The following is a 15,651-nucleotide window of genomic DNA, read 5'->3' as shown; positions in this document are numbered from 1 at the left end:
CGGGACTCTTATCTCTCACCCGATCTCTTGCTGATCAGCTGCTGAGTGGGGTCCTTTCAACACCCCCTTTTCTCTTTGTAAAATAAAAAGCACGATCCTCTTTTGGCCCCTGGGCAATTCAGCTCCAGGGACCACCATTCGCTCCATAAGACGCACAGATATTTCCCCTTACTTTTCAGGAGGAAAAAAGTGTGTCTTATGGAGCGAAAAATACGGTATGCTCCACCTCTACAGACAGAGGCATTAATTCTGAATAGCAGGAGGGGAGAGCGTTCTTGTGCTCGGATCCTGCTTGTCAGCTTCTCATTGGAGCACCTTGTCGGCCACTGGGAGAACAGGATTCTGGACTAGATTGGCCGTTGGCCTGGTCCAGCACGCTCTTCTTATGGAGCCTCCTGGTGCAGGGGCAGTCTACCTGGGTTCCTAGAGGCATTTGGCCACTGGGAGAACAGGATGCCGGACTAGACTTGCCGTTGGCCTTGATAGAAGAATGGCAAAATGAAGATGTTGGACTATATGGAACATGGCCGAAATGACTGGACGGGTCCGAGAACAGGAGGAGGAGACGGTGGAGGAAGATTGGAGTAAATTTAAAGTTTTACTTAAAAAAAAAATTGTAACATTTGAAAATCGGAAAGATTTTGGAAGTAAATTGAGGCTGAGGTTTGAAATGAAAATAGTGAAATTGGAAATTAGGGTAATAAAGATAGATGACGTTAAGAAGGAGGTTAATTTCGAGGGTTTTTAAAGCTTAATATGGTAAGTTGGAAAACTGCTAATACGATGTAATATAATGCAATTCAACAAAGAGGGATTTCAGGAAGCCGTGTAAACATGTGAGGGAGGTTAGGAAAGTTAAATTTTTATTTGTGTCACAAATTGTGATGAGGTATATTAACTCTGTTAATGCAAGTATGTTGTAATCATTTTTTTTTATTTGTTGAAATTGAATAAATAAATAAATAAAAATCTTATTATGGAGCCTCCTGGTCCAGAGGCAGTCTACCTGGGTTCCTAGAGGCATTTGGCCGCTGGGAGAACAGGATGCTGGCCCTATCTTATGGCCTTACGACTGCAGAGCTTAAACAAACTGTCAAAACAAAATAAAAAATACAAAAAAATCCTTCCAGTAGCACCTTAGAGACCAACTACGTTTGTTCTTGGTATTGTTCTTGATAGGGTTTGTGCGTGCGCAGTGTCTTTCAAACTTTATTGGGAGGTGGGAAATAGATTAAGGAAGCAGAACGAGACTGGGATGCTCACTTCCTTTCCGGCTTTATGTAAATCCTGGAGATCAAACGACTTGCAAAAATAATATCCGTGTCTACAGGAAAGATATGTCACAAAGTGATTGATTTTGTGGTTTCGGGCGTGTGGTTTTGATGTTCCGATCGAGTGAGCCGGTTGTGAAGGTGAGTTTTATCTGCTTCCTTTTCTGGACTGTTAAAATCTACAAGAGTCCAGCTGTGATTCATTCCACCTCGCCCCAGTTATGGCCAAATAAATTCTCTCCCTGCCAGTGGTCGCTTTACAAAAATGCACACAGATATTCTTAATTGTAAAGTGAAAAAGTTCCCAGGCAGGCACTTTTTGAGGGGTGGGCTGGGGGGCATTTCCTGATTAAGAGGCAGTGTGGTGTAGTGGTTAGAGCAGGGGTCAGCAACCTTTTCCAGCTGTGGGCCGGTCCACCGTCCCTCAGACCATGTGGTGGGCCGGACTATTTTTTTTTTTGGGGGGGGGAACAAATTTCTATGCCCCACAAATAACCCAGAGATGCATTTTAAATAAAAACGCACATTCTACTCATGTAAAAACACCAGGCAGGCCCCACAAATAACCCAGAGATGCATTTTAAATAAAAACGCACATTCTACTCATGTAAAAACACCAGGCAGGCCCCACAAATAACCCAGAGATGCATTTTAAATAAAAGCACACATTCTACTCATGTAAAAACACCAGGCAGGCCCCACAAATAACCCAGAGATGCATTTTAAATAAAAACGCACATTCTACTCATGTAAAAACACCAGGCAGGCCCCACAAATAACCCAGAGATGCATTTTAAATAAAAACGCACATTCTACTCATGTAAAAACACCAGGCAGGCCCCACAAATAACCCAGAGATGCATTTTAAATAAAAGCACACATTCTACTCATGTAAAAACATGCTGATTCCCGGACCATCCGTGGGCCGCGTTTGGATGGCGATTGGGCCGGATCCAGCCCACGGGCCTTAGGTTGCCTACCCCTGGGTTAGAGTGTCAGACTAGGACCTGGGAGATCAGGTTCTTACGACTGCAGAGCTTAAACAAATTGATAGGGTTTGTGTTTGCGCGTTGTGACTTTCAGTTTTTATTGGGAGGTTGTTCTATGTAAATTCTGGCAATCAAACCACTATTAAAAATTTTATCTGTGTCTGAGAAAAAGATCTGTGACACAGTGGTTGCTTTTGTGGTTTCAGACATGCGGCTTTCTATGTTCTGATTGAGTGAGATGGTTGTAAAGGTGAGTTTTATCTGTTTCCTCGTTGGGGCTGTTAAGTTTACAAGAGTCCGGCGGTGATTCATTCGCCTCTCCCCAATTATGGCCAAATAAATTCTCGCCCTGCTGGTGTTTGCTTTACAAAAATGCACACAAGTATTCTTATTTGTAAACATATATTTCTCCCCCTTTTTTCCGGCAAGTGTTTAAATTTAAATTGTGGGTATCATTGGATTTCGGGTTTTTAAAATAATATTTTTTATAAAAAGCATTGGTGCCGCAGCTAAATCCTTTTAAAAGGCTCGATTTCAATGGGACGTAAGCACATGGAACCCTTTTCAACTGAAAAGGCAATTTGCTTTCCTTTGACTCCATCCAATAGAAAGGTCACCAGACATTTTTCTGTAGACAGCTTAAATATTTCTTTTTTCTTTCTTTTTTAAAAAGCGCCATTAAAAATACCAAAAAAAGAGAGAGAAGAGAATTCAGCTTTCAAAAAAGTTCCCAGGCACTTTTTGAGGGTGCGGTGGAGGGAAATTTTGATTAAGAGCCAGTGTGGTGCAGTGGTTAGAGTGTCGCACTAGGACCTCAGGGACCCGGGTTCAAATCCCCACTCGGCCATGAAGCTCACTGAAGCTCACTTGGAGTCAGTTACTCCTCACCTAAACCTACCTCACAGGGCTGTTGTGTGGATGAAATAAATATAGAACTGTAGAGTTGGGAGGGAACCCAAAGGTCATTCAGTCCAACCCCCTGCAATGCAGGATTCACAGTACTGGTAGGCAGCTATCGATGTGGCAGGAGCCATCACTATCAGCTCCACACGTGGCGAAGAAGTCCTTCCTGCTGTCTCTCCTGAATCTTCCAGTGTTCACCTCCGGGGTCTAGTGTCATGAGAGAGGCCTCTCCATTTACTCTACCCTCTTGAGATCTAGCCCCTTGAGGTGTGCATAGTATGTCGGCAGCCACTGAAGCAGGAGCTGTGTCTTACAAGCCAGAGTTTATTCTAGGTATGCATTCCCCCCACCCTTGCACAAGTAGGGGCATCCCCCCCCCGCCCTTGCACTAGGAGTGGTAGCTAGTGCCGCAGAAGACAGAATCAGAATTCGAAACGACATTAACAGATTGGAGAGCTGGGAGCAAGCTAACAAAAATGAATTTCGATAGGGACAAATGTCAGGTTCGTTCTGCCACTTAGGCAGGAAGAACCAGATGCACAAATATAGGATGGGGGGGACATCTGGCTTACTAGCAGTACGTGTGGAAAGGATCTAGGGGTCTTAGTGGACCACAAGTTGAACATGAGTCAACAACATAAAATAAAAAATTCCTTCCAGTAAGGACTCAACATGGACACTGGTACCAGAGCCTGCAATAAACCCAGATGCCAACTTTGCTGCCACATAAACCCGGACAACACCATTACTGGCCCCAACAACATCAAACATACCATCTCAGGACTATTTAATTGCTCATCTTCCAACATTGTGTATGCAATCAAATGCCCACAGTGCCCTTCAGCTCTCTATGTTGGACAAACAGGCCAAACCCTACGCCAAAGGATAAATGGACATAAATCTGATATCAGGAATCACAAGACAGAGAAACCAGTAGGAGAACACTTCAATCTCCCAGGACATTCTATAAAAGATCTCAAAGTAGCTGTCTTAATACGAAGAAATTTCAGAAATAGACTGGAAAGAGAAGTGGCTGAATTGCAACTAATCACCAAACTTAAAACCATGGAGAAACCTGGTCTGAACAAAGACATTGGATTCTTATCTCATTATACATGACAAAGCTATCTTTAGCCATCTCACCCCTTGCCTTTCCCTGCAAGACCAATTGCAGTCGTTAACAGGTTTTCCACACCAATCAGCTGATCCCCCATTCCCACCACCCTTCTGAGTAATACCCCTTCCCACTCCCTCACTATATTTAAGGGTCTGGTGACTTCCGTTTCAGTGTATTCGAAGAAGTGTGCATGCACACGAAAGCTCATACCAAGAACAAACTTAGTTGGTCTCTAAGGTGCTACTGGAAGGATTTTTTTTAAATTTTATTTTGTTTTGACTATGGCAGACCAACACGGCTACCTACCTGTAAATGAGTCAACAATGTGAGGCAGCAGCAAAAAGAGAAAATTCTATTCTAGGCTGCATCCACAGAAGTCTAGTTTTCAGATCAAGGGAAGTCATAGTCCCTCTCTATTCTGCCTTGGCCGCCAGACCACACCTGGGATACCGTGTCCAGTTCTGGGCAGCACAATTTAAGAAGGATGTCGACAAGCTGGAATGTGTGCAGAGGAGGGCGACCAAGATGATCAAGGGAACCAAGCCTTATGAGGAGCGGTTGAAGGAGCTGGGTATGTTTAGACTGGAAAAGAGGAGATATGATTGTTGTTGTTGTTGTTGTTTAGTCGTTTAGTCGTATCCGACTCTTTGTGACCCCATGGACCAGAGCACGCCAGGCACTCCTGTCTTCCACTGCCTCTCGCAGTTTGGCCAAACTCATGCTACTCGCTTCGAGAACACTGTCCAACCATCTCGTCCTCCGTCGTCCCCTTCTCCTTGTGCCCTCCATCTTTCCCAACATCAGGGTCTTTTCCAGGGAGTCTTCTCTTCTCATGAGGTGGCCAAAGTACTGGAGCCTCAACTTCAGGATCTGTCCTTCCAGTGAGCACTCAGGGCCGATTTCCGTGAGAATGGATAGGTTTGATCTTCTTGCAGTCCATGGGAGATATGATAGCAATCTCCAAATATCTCAAAGGCTGTCATATGGAAGATGGAACAAACTTGTTTTCTCCTGCTCTGGAGGGTAGGACTTGAACCCGTGGCTTCAAGTTACAGGAAAGGAAATTCCGACTAAACATTAGGAAGAACTTTCTGCTGGTAAGAGTCATTCAGCAGTGACACTAACACCCTTGGCAGTCTTTAAGCAGAGGCTGGGTGGCCATCTGCCAGCAGGGATTCTTCAGCAGTGATTTCTGCATTGCAGGGGGTTGGACTAGATGACCACGGGGTGTCCCTTCCAACTCTATGATTCTAAGTCAGCCACCCTCTTATTAAGGATGGAGTTTGTCCAAGGTGGAGAGGAAGCCCTCAAGGGAATCTGGTGATGGACTTCTTAATCTTCAGCAGTGGGGAGAAATGCCAAGCTGGCAAGGCCAGGGACCGCTCCTGGCTTTGCTGCTACTTTTCTGCTTTCGGGGAGAGGCGCTGCTGACTGCTGAGGGCCACTCCCGGCTCTCTGAGCGGCAGGCGGGCCACCCTTGGCTAGCAGGAGCCCGTGAGAAAGGCTGGCGGCTAGCATTCCTAAGCCATGTGTCACCCGGCGGGCGCGGGGGCTTCTGGGAGTTGTAGTCTTCTCCCACCTCCAGCTGGAGAAGCCCCAGGTGGGCTGCAGTCAAGAGCCCCGGGACCTTTCCTCTTTCCCGATCTTCTCCTCGGTTCTTTTAGCTGGCCGTAGGACTCCCCCCACCCTGCCTGCCCTCCATTTGCCAGCTAATAAGAGACAGTTGTGTAGCCTCTGAGCATGGGCAAAGTACTTTTGCCCCCCTCCCTCCCTCAAGGGAATCCAGGGCGAATCAGAATGATAAAAAAAATGACAGGGAATGCAATTTAAAGCACGAAGGCGCAAAGTTTCCCAAGGGGGGGAGCGCGTTGTACCCCCGTATCCACATCTTAAAATAAGCGCCCTCCACCCCCCGACAGTCCAGCAGCCGGAGTGACTTCAGACTCACCCCCCAAGAAGAAAAATAGAGGGGAAGGGTTTGTGGGAACAGCCTGGGCACTCGGCCCATGCTCAGAGGCCTCCCTGCAGCGTTCGTTGGTCCCCCCAGGGCGCCGGGTTTCCAATCGGATCCCACCCCGCCCCGTCGCGGGACCCTGCGTGTGTGTGAACGGCCCTAATCCGGCTCAGGACTACCAATCCCAGAATGCAGCAGGAGCCGCTCCGGAGCTGTCCTACCTGTTGGACGGCCAAGGGAAGCCGCGGTGGGCGGAGGCAGCGGGCAGGGAGCCCGACCTGTTCCCGGGAAGAGGCGTGGGGCGCTCGGTGGCGGCGGCGGCGGAGCAGTCCCAGGAAGAGCCCCGACGGCGGCGGCTGCCGGAGCTCCCCGGGAGAAGCACGAGCAGCGCCTGAAGCCCCAGGTCGGTCCGCGGAGGGCGAGGGGGTGGGTGGGGGCGTCTTGGGCAAACTTGGGCAAACTTTTCCCTCTAAGCGCCCAGCCGGCGTCGAAAAGCCTCCGTCCTGGAGGTGGGGGGCGGCCAAGGTTTGGGGTTGGGGGTCCTTCACCTCCCCCCCCCCAAAAAACTTTCCCAAACTTTGCCTTCTCCGGACTGGACGGAGGGGTGAGGGTCTCCCCGCTCCCCAAAGCCGTCCAACCCGCCTCCTACCTCTACGGCTGCTCCGCGTTTCTGATGCCGCGGGGTGGGGTGGGGGTCTTACCTCGATGCCCCCATTTTAGAGGGGAGGGGCTGCCTGCTTTTCCGTCTCCTCTCTCTTTCTCTCTTTCTTTCTTTCTCTCTTTCTCTCTCTCTCTCTGGGAATCGGATCCGCCTGTCTCCAGGGCACCGCGCCGGCTGGAGGGGGGGGGGGTCGGCCGGCAGGCGGATCCGATTCACGCCCGGGCTTGCTCTCTCGCCCTTCGCTGCAGACATTTTGGGTGCGATTATTCACCGCGGCGGAGCCAGGCGAGGGAGGGAGGCAGCCTCAAACCTCACCCCCCCTTCCACGAAAGGCTGGAGGGGAGCGGGGAGGGAGGGAGGGAGGGGCCGCCCTGGAATTTGACTTGGAAGAGAGAACGCGCCCCCCCCCCCCGCGCGCGCAAAAAAAGAAATTTATTTACTGTATTATGTTTGTTTTGCAAAAAGATGTTTGCCAAAAGAGAGCCCAGCCTCCAGGGTTTCTTGTCCCATCTGAGTTTGCAAATTTCATGCTTTCCCTATCTTTGGCGGCTGGTATATTAGGGTGGGGGAAGGAGGTCAGCGGTGGAGAGGCTGCTTGGCATGCAGAACGGTGTCCCGGGTTCAATCCCAGACGGTGGCATCCCTAGGTGGGGCTGGGCGATGCTCCCTGCTTGAAATCCGGGAGAGCTGCTGCCGGTCAGTGTAGGCAATACTGAGTTAGATGGGCCAAGCCCCAGACTCTGCATATGGCAACTTTCTGTGTACATGCGCTGCCCCCAAAGCCTCAGTCCGCCCCCCCCCCCCAACACCCTCTGGCCTGACTTCTTACATACAGTACAGAGGCGCAGGTTTGCCTCTGCCTGCCGTGGGGCTCTGACTTCACCCCCAAAAGGGTCTGCCAGCCTCCTGCCCTGCCACTTGCACTGGGCACCGGCGGCCACCGCTCTCCCGATGGGGCTTTTGCGAGGGTCCCTGCCCTCGAGTGCCCTGTGAGCGGCACAACTCTGTGCGTATATGCTAGTGCCATAGGGGCACAAAACAGGCCCCAAAGCTCCCTTGAATATTGTGTCGCGGTCAAAGAAGCTTCGGCGAGCGATACATCACGGAATAAGCAGGGTAGGATCCGGCCCAACCCGCCGCGATGCAGGGATCCCGACGGCAAATTGCGCACCCCGGCAGCTAAAAATATGCCGCGTTTTCTTTGCTGCGTTTCACCGGAGGCTTGGTGTGGGCAGCTGACCAGGCAGAGGGTGTGGCGGGCGGCACGTTCTCTTGGGCCTGCGCCCAGCTGCCTCCGGTTGCCCCCGTGCCACGTGAGGAAAGCTTCCAGTGGCTGAGGCATTGTGCGGTAATTGGGATAATCCTTACGTGTAAAGGATGGGCATGCCCGAATCCGCCTTGGGTTATCGTGATCCAAGTTAATGGTGTTTTACCCAACATGCAGGGTCTCTGCCCCTCCCTAAAAAAAGTGGGGGGGGGGTTGTCCACCTCTAAGCAGCACAAGGGGTTCCTCAGAGGAAAAGGGAGGCAGGGTGGAACAGAGTGGAGGAAATAGGCACTGATTTCTGATATGTGTGATTCAGCGTACAGGAGGATGGAGCAGCCAAAACAATCAGGGAGACGGGGAGACTCCCCCTAGGAGGGAAAAGGCAAGAGATACGATAGAAGTTTATTATAAAATAACACTTGGCCTGGGGAAAGTGGGCAGAGAGGATTTCCCCAACGTTCATCCAATGAACGTTGGAAGATTCAGGACAGAAGAAAGATGACGACTTTGTCGCGCAGTTAAACCGTGGAACTCTCTGCCACAGGAGGCAGCAATGGCCGCCAACCTGGATGCCTTTAAAAGAGGACTAGACAGATTTATGGGGAGGAGGAGAGGGATCCTGTGCTCAGGTGCTGCTTAAGGGTTTCCTTTGGGGCGTGTGGTTCGCCACTGGGGGAAACAGGATGCTGGACTCGATGGGCCTCTGTCCTGATCCTGCGGGCTGTTTTGTTGTTCTTATGACAGCCTTCGCTGACCCAGGTTGGTGTAGGCTGAGCTCAAGGGAGCTGAGGCTTTTAGACAGATAAGCTAATGCATTCCTGGCCCTGCAGAGTTCCAAAAAAGGAATCTCCTTCCCTCCTGTTGCTGCTGAAACCGGTTCCTCCTCTGCCGATAACTTCAATGCCACCCTTCGCTTCTCCTGATCACGTGGCCTCACGCTCAGACCGTAACGCCAGGATCTGCGGGATAGCTCAGTCGGTGGAGCACGAGACTCTTTAATTTCAGGGTTGTGGGTTCGAGCCCCACGTTGGGCCAAAAAGATTCCTGCGTTGCAGGGGGTTGGACTAGATGACCCTTGTGGTCCCCTCCTACTCTTCGATTCCGGGGTTTCTTTGATGCATGGCTAGCTAAGAACGTCAGGGGGGGGCTCCTAATGGGCCAGGCCAAGGGGGGGGGAGGTCCACCCAGTCCTGAGTCCATTTCTCACAGTGCCACACAGAAATTCAGTTTTGTGGCAACTGGTAGAAAGGGAAGCTAAGTCTGCAGCTCGACGTGCAGAAACTGAGTAGACGCAGCGCAGGTTTAAGTGCCAGCCCCCTTGGTGGTGGGTCTACAGGTGAGGGTCAGCTTTCATGGCCTCCTGGCCTGCTCACCATTCAGACTTGCTGCAGTGAGACTCAGAACAGCCTGCAGGGGTCCTTCCTTTTAATGTCAGCTTCCTGAAAGGATTAAGGACCCAATTCCCGAGAAGGTATCTCGCCTACTTCGCCGTTGAGATCTGCCACGAAAGCCTTGCTTGTGTTATTCCATCACCAAGCTAGGCATAACAAAATAGAAAATTCTTTCCAGTAGCACCTTAGAGACCAGCCGAGTTTGTTCTTGGTATGAGCTTTCGTGTGCATGCACACTTCTTCAGATACACTGAAACAGAAGACACCAGATCCTTAAATATAGTGAGGGAGTGGGGAGGGGTATTACTCAGAAGGGTGGTGGGAATGGGTGATCAGCTGATAGGTGTGGAAAACCTGTTGACGACTCTTAACGGCTGCAATTAGTCTTGCAGGGAAAGGCAAGGGGTGAGATGGCTAAAGATAGCTTTGTCATGTATAATGAGATAAGAATCCAATGTCTTTGTTCAGACCAGGTTTCTCCATGGTTTTAAGTTTGGTGATTAGTTGCAATTCAGCCACTTCTCTTTCCAGTCTATTTCTGAAATTTCTTTGTATTAAGACAGCTACTTTGAGATCTTTTATAGAATGTCCTGGGAGATTGAAGTGTTCTCCTACTGGTTTCTCTGTCTTGTGATTCCTGATATCAGATTTATGTCCATTTGTCCTTTGGCGTAGGGTTTGGCCTGCTTGTCCAATATAGAGAGCTGAAGGGCACTGTTGGCATTTGATTGCATACACAATGTTGGAAGATGAGCAATTAAATGGTCCTGAGATGGTACGTTTGATGTTGTTGGGGCCAGTAATGGTGTTGTCCGGGTTTATGTGGCAGCAAAGTTGGCATCTGGGTTTATTGCAGGCTCTGGTACCAGTGTCCATGTGGAGTCCTGTTGTTGTATTGTTGTGGGTGAGGAGTTGTTTGAGACTGGGTGGCTGTCTGTAGGCAATGAAGGGTCTTCCTCCCAGAGCTTGAGAAAGAGAACTGTCATTGTCAATAAGTAAGTAAGTAAGGCATGAATATCCATCACTCATGAAAAGGGCCTTCATGGTGGTGGCTCCGTGGTTGCTGGAAAAGCCACGTAGCGCAGACTCGGCTTGGTTTTTGGCCCCGGTGAAAACTTGCCTCTTCCTCCAGGTTTGTAATGGTGCAGAGCCCTGAGGTTTTAGGCTACTAATTGGTCGGGGTGAGAAGGAGCAGTTAATATTGTTTTGACAGTTTTAATGCTTCAGGTCTGAGGTCTACGGACGAAGGGCAGTATGCAAATTATATTAATAATAATAATAATAATCAGGGCTTTTTTCAGCCGGCGCTCACTAGAACTTGGCTCCGGTGCGCGTAAGAGAACAAGGAAGAAGTTCATGTTGAACACCTCTTTTTTTTTAAAGGAAAATAGCACTAATAATGATGATGAAGATAGATCAGGCCTGGGTTATGGGCAAATCTGGCCCACAGAGTTCTTCCCAGGCCACTGACCCTAATTTCCACCCTCCTTGAGTATTCTTCCCTGCTTGGGAAGTGTCCTTCAACACACGAATCTGTCTCCTGCTCGCTTGGCTGGAAGACAGAGAGAGCCTGTGTGTTAAGTGTCTTGTCGAAACTGGCCTGCGATGCCAAAGTGAAATTCAGTGCCTCGCCCTCTCTCTGCCTCTGGCCCTGCCCGGTGTTGGCATGCGGCCCCCAGAACATTGCCCAGGAGGGAATGTGGCCCCCAGGCTGGAAGAGGTTCCCAATCCCTGTTTTAGATTTCGTATTTTGTGTGTGGTGAGAAGGCAGGCGAGAAGCGAATAGGTAGGAATAACTCTCACAGATCCACGAGGAAGTACACTTCAGATTGCCGTCTGTGCATCCTTAGACATTAAATGAATAACAGTTATTATTTTGTTATTTATGAAATCTGTATGCCGCCCTTTGTCCGGAGATCACAGGGCGGTCTGAGGCAGAATAATACAAAATGAGAACACAAATTACACATGAAAACAAACCAATAATATCCCTCTCCCCCGCAAACTCATTTTAAAAGCCATAGAATGTTAATCAGACTGGTTGAAGAGGAATGTTTTTGCCCAGCTCCTAATGTTATGTAATGAAGGTGCCAGGCCAGCCTTCCTGGGGAGAGCATTTCACAGATGGGGAGCCACTGCAGAGAAGGCCCCATTCTCGTGTTGCCACCTTCCGGACCTCTTGTGGAGGAGACACACGAAGGAGGGTCTCAGAAGATGATCTCAGGGTCCAGAGAGGTGATCTCTGATACCCAGAGAGAACTTGCTGCAGGACAGACCCAAAAAAGAAAATAGCAGAACACCACATACAACTCCCAAGTTAAAACAGTACAACACATCATCAGAGATCTACAACCTCTCCTAGACAATGACAGTTCTTTTTCTCAAGCTCTGGGAGGAAGACCCTTCACCGCCTACAAACAGCCACCCAATCTCAAACAGCTCCTCACCCACAATAATACAACAACAGGACTCAACATGGACACTGGTACCAGAGCCTGCAATAAACCCAGATGCCAACTTTGCTGCCACATAAACCCGGACAACACCATTACTGGTCCCAACAACATCAAACATACCATCTCAGGACTATTTAATTGCTCATCTTCCAACATTGTGTATGCAATCAAATGCCAACAGTGCCCTTCAGCTCTCTATATTGGACAAACAGGCCAAACCCTACGCCAAAGGATAAATGGACATAAATCTGATATCAGGAACCACAAGACAGAGAAACCAGTAGGAGAACACTTCAGCCCCCCAGGACATTCTATACAAGATCTCAAAGAAGCTGTCTTCATACAAAGGAATTTCAGAAATAGACTGGAAAGAGAAGTGGCTGAATTGCAACTAATCACCAAACTTAAAACCATGGAGAAACCTGGTCTGAACAAAGACATTGGATTCTTATCTCATTATACATGACAAAGCTATCTTTAGCCATCTCACCCCTTGCCTTTCCCTGTAAGACCCTGTAAAAATTGCAGCCGTTAAAAGTCATCTACATGTTTTCCACACCTATCAGCTGATCCCCCATTCCCACCCCCCTTATGAGTAATACCCCTCCCCACTCCCTCACTATATATAAGGGTCTGGTAACCCCGTTTCAGTGTATCTGAAGAAGTGTGCATGCACACGAAAGCTCATACCTAGATGGGTGGGGTATAAAAATATATTATTATTATTATTATTATTATTATCATCATCATCATCACGGCACGTTGCCACCGGTTCTGCCACCTCCTTCGGATGGAAAGCAGCCGAGAGTCCCCTCATGTGTTTCTCAGCCAGAAACAGTTACAGGTGGGTAGCCGTGTTGGTCTGCCATAGTCAAAACAAAATCGAAAATTCTTTCTAGTAGCACCTTAGAGACCAACTGAGTTTGTTCCTGGTGTGAGCTTTCGTGTGCATCTGAAGAAGTGTGCATGCACACGAAAGCTCATACCAGGAACAAACTCAGTTGGTCTCTAAGGTGCTACTAGAAAGAATTTTCGATTTTGTTTCAGCCAGAAACGAGCTTGGCAGCTGGCCATTCCTAGAAGGTGAGGGTTCTTGGGCAGACTTTGGGGCTGTGGTCACCGTGGGCATCTGGGTGGCCCCCGTGAGAACAGGATGCTGAACCGGGTGGGCTTTTGGTCTGATCCATCAGTCAAGCTCCTCTTATCTCCTCATGCTTGAATGGAGCCTGCAGCTCACCTCTTGCAAAGTGCACCTTGTTTTTGGCACCCCGCTCTTGTCTGGCTTTTCTGGAAGCCCTGGAGACAACACACACATGTATATCAGACACAGGCACAGGATCAATTTATTTCTTCTATTCGGAGAGCCAGTGTGGTGTAGTGGTTAAGAGCGGTAGACTCGTAATCTGGGGAACTGGATTCGCTTCCCCGCTCCTCCACATGCAGCTCCTTGGGCTAGTCACACTTCTCTGAAGTCTCTCAGCCCCACTCACCTCACAGAGGGTTTGTTGTGGGGCAGGAAGGGAAAGGAGAATGTTAGCCGCTTTGAGACTCCTTCGCGTAGTGAAAAGCGGGATATCAATTCCAAACTCTTCTTCATTTTATCAAATTGGTTTGGTGTTTGTTTGTTTTTTGCCAAGTGAAACGCCAAAGACTTGCCCTCTCTTCCGTGGCAAATCCATGTGGGTTTGGCAGCACAGATTAATATGCTAACTTGTCTGGCTCTCTGGAACTGGGTGTGGGCTGAGAAAAATAGGAACAGGTTTTTCCCTCCGGATGGGGCCGGGAAGAGCAGCTGTGGGGCGGAAGAGTCTTGCGTAGCGGCGGTTTGTTTCGCTCAGACGCCTTCCGAAAGGAGTTTCGGCGCACGCCGTGTGCAAGGGAACCCCGGGCAAAACCCTTTGGCCCATACGCAGTGGCTAATTTCGCACTCGTGCCTCTTGCAGAGGAGTGGCTACGGAGCTGTTGCGTGCCACCCTTCTACCGGGCTCCAGGAAAGCACTTTGGGTCTTGAGAATGTGTTTGAGGTGTGTTAAATCTATTGGCGAAATGTCTATCCTGCTCTGATTTTGAGTCTCCCAGTTGGTTCCCACTCCTTGCTGCCAAGCAGATCCAGGCATACATAACTTTAGCAATACTTCAGCATTCATTGATTTCCCGTGGAATCGTAGAATTGTAGAGTGGGAAGGGACGCAAACGGCCATCTGGTCAACTTTGGCAGCTAAAAAAGCCAATGCAATTCTGGGCTGCATCAATAGGAGTATAGCATCTAGATCAAGGGAAGTAATAGTACCACTGTATTCCGCTCTGGTCAGACCTCACCTGGAATACTGTGTCCAGTTCTGGGCACCACAGTTCAAGAAGGATACTGACAAGCTGGAATGTGTCCAGAGGAGGGCAACCAAAATGGTCAAAGGCCTGGAAACGATGCCTTATGAGGAACGGCTTAGGGAGCTGTGTATGTTTAGCCTGGAGAAGAGAAGGTTAAGGGGTGATATGATAGCCATGTTCAAATATATCAAAGGATGTCATCTAGAGGAGGGAGAAAGGTTGTTTTCTGCTGCTCCAGAGAAGCGGACACGGGGCAATGGATTCAAACTACAAGAAAGAAGATTGCACCTAAACATTAGGAAGAACTTCCTGACAGTAAGAGCTGTTGGACAGTGGGATTTGCTGCCAAGGAGTGTGGTGGAGTCTCCTTCTTTGGAGGTCTTGAAGCGGAGGCTTGACAGCCATCTGTCAGGAATGCTTTGATGGTGTTTCCTGCTTGGCAGGGGGTTGGACTGGATGGCCCTGGTGGTCTCTTCCAACTCTATGATTCTATGGTCCAACCCCCTGCTTTATTTAGCAGAATTTGTAAAGGAAACCTCTAAATTGGTCCTCCCTGTGATCACTCTGTGGACTTCGTTTCGGAAAAAGGAGACCCATTGTTCAAACCCTGCCTGGAAGCCGCACTCAGCGATCAGGACGACCTTCTCCCAGATTCTGAATATTTGGAAACTTCGCAGCAAAGAAGGGGAAGGCACTCTGCACGTCCCTAGAAGCTCGTTTACCCGCATCCTGGGCAATTGGCACGTGCCCTGCGGCCCTGCGCCTGCCACGGGAGGAGACGAGCCTCAAAGCTGCCGCTTTAATGACATGTAACAAAGACGACCAGTGTGCAGCTGTGAGCTTTGCTCGCCCTATTTCTGCAGGCTGTGGCTGCATCCCGGTTAGACTGCTACAATGCGCTGTGCCTGGGGCTGCTTTCGAAGAGGGTTCGGTAACCTCGGTTGATGCAGGACGCGGCCATTTAGATGCCTATTTTGGGCCCAATCTCATTACACCAATATTCGTTTCTGTTGGTTTTTTATTTGTTTCCAACTCATGATGACACACACACACACACACACCCTTTTAAAGGTCTAAATTCCCGCTATGGGCAATACTGTTCCCTAGGGAGTGATGGTAGTGGCATTTCCTGGTGCAAAGAGGCAGCAGAGGTGCGAATGACTATCAGACTTTGACAAGTTGTGTCAAGTTCTCCAGCTCAGTTGAATTCATTAAACTACATACAGCGGTACCCTGGGTTACGTAAGCGATCCGTTCCGGGTCGCAGTATGTAATGTGTGTGTGCGTATCACGAACGCACAAAAAACTCCCCAA

General features: G+C 49.2%; 1 protein-coding gene across 1 annotated transcript in view; it reads left to right on the top strand.

Moving 5' to 3' along the window:
• The first annotated feature begins 6,557 nt into the window (after positions 1-6,557).
• The window catches only part of PPP1R13L (protein phosphatase 1 regulatory subunit 13 like), a 46,045-nt gene continuing 36,951 nt past the window's right edge, over positions 6,558-15,651 (top strand). The window contains exon 1 of the mRNA XM_033158570.1: positions 6,558-6,637. The gene's annotated coding sequence lies outside the window, so the exon portion shown is untranslated. The remainder of the gene's footprint in view (positions 6,638-15,651) is intronic.

Source organism: Lacerta agilis, chromosome 8 (assembly GCF_009819535.1).
Source record: "Lacerta agilis isolate rLacAgi1 chromosome 8, rLacAgi1.pri, whole genome shotgun sequence".
Taxonomy (NCBI): domain Eukaryota; kingdom Metazoa; phylum Chordata; class Lepidosauria; order Squamata; family Lacertidae; genus Lacerta; species Lacerta agilis.
This window is presented reverse-complemented; position numbering and strand designations above follow the sequence as displayed.